The sequence below is a fragment of the Acomys minous genome (assembly GCF_964271855.1).
Source record: "Acomys minous genome assembly, chromosome: 20".
In the NCBI taxonomy this organism is placed as follows: domain Eukaryota; kingdom Metazoa; phylum Chordata; class Mammalia; order Rodentia; family Muridae; genus Acomys; species Acomys minous.
Window position 1 is genome coordinate 1,541,657 of NC_140502.1, and position 5,219 is coordinate 1,546,875.

Genomic DNA, 5,219 nt, shown 5'->3' on the forward strand with positions numbered 1-5,219 from the left:
AAAGAGGGGATGGTGTGTGTGTGTGGTATCAGTGCTCTCAACGCATATGAGTCGAGACCTGGTTGTGAGCAGTCAGAATCTACAGAGCGAAGGACAACTGTCCAACAGCCTAGGCCAACCACAAGGCCACAGGCAGCAATGTGCGCAGACTCTGTGTTAGCCTCCTGTCACCGTGACAAAGTGCACCAGAGAATTAACTCAGAGGAAACAGGTTCGCTGTGTTCCGTGGTCTTAGAAAACTCATGGCCCATCGGCTGGAAATGTTGCTTTGGGGGCCTCTGGTGAGGATCCTGGCATGTTGAGGAGCCTGGAGGGGAGTAAACTGCCTTCCTGCGGTCAGGAAGGAAAGACAAAGAGGAAAGGTAAGGACCCTGGAATTCCTTTCGTCCATGGCACCATCCTGGGGCCAATGATAAGGCGGAAGAGCATATCTACAGTAGCCAGGGTTAGCATACCTGCCTCTAGGTTGCTTAGCAACCTCTGACATTATCACAGCCTGCCACTAGGTGTGCCAGGGATATAAAAGGGGCCAACTTGTCTCCTTCTTTCTCTCTTACTCCTGCTCTTCTCTCATGCACTTTCTCTAAGGGAACCCCTTTTCTCTCTCCCCCCCCCCCCCCGTCTCTCTCTCTTTGTCTCACTGTCTGTCTGTCTGTCTCTCTGTGTCCCTCTGTCTGTCTGTCTGTCTCTTTCTCTGTTTCTCTCAGTGTCTCTGTGTGTGTGTCTCTCTCTCTCCCTCTCTCTCTGTGTCTCTGTCTCTGTCTCTGCCTCTCTTTCTCTCTGTCTCACTGTCTGCCTGTCTCTCTCTCTCTCTGTGTCTGTCTGTCTGTCTCTTTCTCTGTTTCTCTCAGTGTCTCTGTCTCTGTCTGTCTGTCTGTCTGTCTCTCTCTCTCTCTCTCTCTGTCTCTCTCTCTCTCTGCCTCTCTGTCTTTCTCTGCCTCTCTCTCTCTCTCTCTCTCTCTCTCTCTCCTCTCTCTCTCTGTCTCTCTCTCTCTCTGTCTCTCTCTCTCTCTCTGCCTCTCTGTCTTTCTCTCCCTCTCTCTCTCTGTCTTGGTCTCTGTCTCTCTCTCCCCTCAGGGTTCATTCAGGCCATAACCCCTCTCCCTTCCCCTTCTCCCCAAGTGAATCTCCATATTCATATCTGTTGTCTCCTCCTCATTTGTCTTTGAGGAGGAAGAGGATGGGCAGGGAGGGGAGGGGAGGGGAAGGGGAGTCCTTCCATATTGAGAGGGAGAGGAAGTCAGGGGCCGGCTTCCCAGAAGGTGCTGCCATGGGAGCCAGGTTCAGTGCCCTGCTCAGCCTCTGTGTGTCAGATCCTGCTGGGATTCTGCAACTCTCTCCACGTGGAAGATTTTCTCTCCTGAAGCTGGGGCCCATCTGCGCATCCGTGGCTTCAGCTCCAGGACCACCCTCAGCCTCAGGGTGGGAAACACCAGGCCAGCCTGCCTGGGGATCCTGTTTGCTCATGCATAAGCAGAAGGGCATGCTGGGAGCACCAGGGAATTCAGGAACTGGCAGATTTATCCAGTCTCAATGTGCTAATATCTTTTGACCGGCTTCAGAATAAATATGGCCCAACAAATTGTCGTTTTTATGGGTATTTACAGCCGAGGCACTTTGTAAACCTGAGGACTAATATTTCCCAGAGGAAATCTGGCTCTTGATTCTTGATAAATTATTGGAAACTTGTGGCAGTCCCAATCTAGGGGACTCCCTCTCCATCTTGGCTCCAGAGTAGTACCTCAGCTAGCCTGTGGATGGCATGAGCAAGCTGTGGGTATCTGCAGCGAAGGCTTATGGTGTCACTCACAAAGCCCGCAGCCCTTCATCCTGCACCCCCTCCCCCTGAAGTAGAACAGCAGCCCCAGCAGAAGCCTGGCATCACCCCCATCTTACAGATGAGAAACCAAGGCTGGCTTCCAGCAGGATTGGGAGGGAGGTTCCCGAGGGGCCGTGACCCAGCTGGGTTCAGGATGCTCTCACAAGCTAGAAAGCCCAAATGACACTGATGTTCAAGTAAAATAGAGGTCACAGTGGTGACTCTGGAGGTACAGGCAGGAAGACAGGAGAGTCAACAGCAGCCCAGGTGACATGGTGAAAAACTCTGTCTCAAAACCTGAAACAAAACACCAAAATGACACTAATTCTTTAATACAAAAAGTGACTGAGGAGGGTGCTGGATGCCTCTTCTTCCTCCTCCTCTTCCTCCTCCTCTTCCTCCTCCCACACTTCCTCCTCCTCCTCCTCCTTCTCCCTCTTCCTCCTGCTCCTACCCCTCTTCCTCCTCCTCCTCTTTTTCTTCTTCTTCTGGTTTGGCTGTCCTGGACTCACTTTGTAGACCAGGCTGGCCTCGAACTCACAGAGATCTGCCTGCCTCTTCCTCCCAAGTGCTGGGATTACAGGCGCGAGCAAAAACTCCTTTTCTTACATCACCATGTTGTCTGATATGGATCCCCTTTGGTTTTTCTCCCAGACACTGACCAGCTCATCTCTGCTGACGTGAAGGTTGCGGGAGTCCCAGACTTCAGCACTTCATCCATTCAAATCAAGCACCACAGCAAGACCGTGAAAGCCAGTTTGGTATTTACACTATGGTTTTTTGATTAGTCAGAGAAGCTCACACGCTCTCTGATGGAAGTCACAGATTGCTGAGTGTGCTATGGGTAACCTGCGAGCGCCCACCCCAGCAACCCAGAGTGCAGTGCGGCAGGCTCAGGAAGTAGTGGGTCCTCGGCTGTAGGTTTCAGACAATCTTACGCACAGAGACTATGTCCATGGTGGACTTCACTTCACACCAATGTACACCTGGCCTTATTTCATTTATTCCCCCAAATCAGATATTGTCACCCATCTAGGTGACACAGAGTGTCTGGTAAACCCAGTTGCCATGGTGTTGATGCTACCGGAACATCCAAGAAGCTGGGTGCGCTGGCATATGCTTGTGACAAGAGGTGACCAGGAGGTTGCACCTTGCTTGGGAACCTCATAGGAGAGAGACCTTGCTTTCAAAAAGGGGGATGGGGGGTGACAGGAGGAAAAGTAAAACAGGAGTAAATGAGCTGGACAGATGGCCCATTGGCTAAAAGCATTTGTGGCTCTTGCAGAAGACCTGGGTTCGGCCTTCAGCAAAGGATTGCTTCACAGAAGGTAGTCAGGTCCTGATCCATGCCCCGCCAGAAGAACCAGTCTCCAGTCCCACAGCCTGGAGCCAAGCCTTTGGCCCATGGGTTCTGAAGGACACTGTAAAGTCCAGAGCATGTGCGGAAGGCATGGAGGGGCTGGCCACGCCCACAGGCTCCGCTGACCGGTGGATGCTCTTTGTGAGTGCGTGCATGCGTGCTTGCGTGCGTGTACACACTGCATGCATGCGGTTACTCACAGAGGTCAGAAGAGAGTGTCGGGTCCCCTGCAACCGGAGTTACTGGGAACCTCTGTAAAATCAGCAAGTGCTCTTTACTGCTCAGACACATCTCTAGCCCTGATTGTTGGACGCCGCTGTCTTCACAGCCCTGTCCCAGGATCCCCGGAACTATACTCCGGGATGGCCGGAGTCTCTCCCCTTGATGGAAGACCACCACGCAGAGAAGCCTTCCGTGGCCTGTCTTAAGGTGTGAGACACCATACCTTACTCTCAGAGAGAATGTGAGTGCTCACGAGGGACTTTACTTCCAAGAAGGAGAGGAGGTGCCCTCTCCTAGGTTTTCTCCGTCCTAGTCCCTCTCATGGGCCTTTCCTTAGTAATGGCCATTAAGCGCCTCTACATGCGTTACCAGCACTGGCCAGCAGACGGCGCCTAGTCCTGAGGCTTCTGTAGAAGGTGGCCAGCCCGGAGCAAGTCAGAATAGGGCAGAAAAGGGAGGGAGGGTGTGAAAGGCGAGATACAAGCGAGGGGAGGATAACAATTGGGATGTAATATGAATAAATTATAATAAATAAACATTTTTAAATGAAAGTGAAAATTAAAAAGAAATTTTATAACAACAACAAAATCCTCATTCCAGATAACCTATTCCAAGCATCAGAAGCACCAAACACTCCTTCCTGGTACTCAGACCTGCAGACAGCTTTCCCGTGGACCACTCCATGCACTGACGGCATTGAGCTGTGTCCCCGTTTGTCACTCTTTTCTATTACTTCGGTTACATGTCAAAGCTCCCTAGGCAGGTCCCCCACCATGGGCCTCATTTTACAAAAATAAAAAATTAGGGAACGAACTGCACATGACTCATAATCCCGCTACTTAGGAGGTTGAGGCAGGCAGAGCATGAGGCCAGCCTGGGCTACACAGTGAGGAACCCCCTTGCCTTCCTCCCCACCACACACTCCATTTTAGACCCAAAGAGCCCTTGCTGTTTCCCTAGGCCTGAGCTGAGATTCCAGAGAGACAAAAAAGTGCCGAAAGATGGAGCGTGGGGGAGCCCAAGAGAGTGCCGAGGTCCTGAGGGTACCCCAAGGGCAGAGACATCACCACATTTCTTGCTGGGCGGCCCTGAGCAGGTAATTCCACCTCTCGGTACCTCAGTCTTAGGTCCTGCACAGTGGACCTGGAGTCCCTCTCTGTGATGGGACAGCACGTAGGGAATTTGGCTTAAAAGCTAGACATCGGTTTTCAACCTGTAGGTTGCGACCCCGGGGGAGGCGGGGAGAATCAACTCACCTTTTCCCTGGGGTCACACAGGAGGTATCTTGTACATCATCAGATATTAACGTTACAACCCATAATAGCAGCAAAGCTATAGTTAGGAAACAGCAGTGAAAATAATGTTATGGTTGGCGGGCAGCACAGCATTACCTGTGTTAGGCAGTATTAACTGAACGTTAGGCGGGTTGAGGACCACTGAGCTAGAATGCCAACCGTTCTTACTCTTCCTGCCTGTAGTCACTGCTGGGCTGAGCCTTAATAACAGGGAGCAGAACCTGGCTCGTAGCAAGACAGGGATGCAGGCTGGGGGAGTCCTGAGTGGACGGAGTCCCAGGAGCAGGAGATGGGCTGTGTTTCCGTTTCCACGCGGGCTGTCGCAGGCGCGGAAAGGCGCGCGCCATCCCTGGCACTGTTGCTTTAGAGGGCTGAGTCTGCTGCCTGTTCTGTCTTTACAACAAGAAAAAGTCGTCTTGGTCCCGTGCTCCGCAGTGAGTAAAAACACAAATCTTTAACGTGTTAGAAAACAGCCTCCAATTTGAATCCCGACTCTTCCTCCATCTGTGGCAGTTTGCACCGG

General features: G+C 51.9%; 1 long non-coding RNA gene across 2 annotated transcripts; it reads right to left on the reverse strand.

Moving 5' to 3' along the window:
* Positions 1-1,199: 1,199 nt before the first annotated feature.
* Positions 1,200-5,001, reverse strand: LOC311590944. Of its 2 annotated transcripts, XR_014776996.1 has the most exons (4): positions 4,865-5,001; positions 4,658-4,733; positions 1,897-2,116; positions 1,200-1,751 (listed from the first exon to the last, which is right to left on the reverse strand). It is a non-coding gene; the product is annotated as an uncharacterized lncRNA (long non-coding RNA). The 2 variants fall into 2 exon arrangements; XR_014776997.1 differs by lacking the exons at positions 1,200-1,751; positions 1,897-2,116 and adding an exon at positions 4,321-4,557.
* Positions 5,002-5,219: the final 218 nt, after the last annotated feature.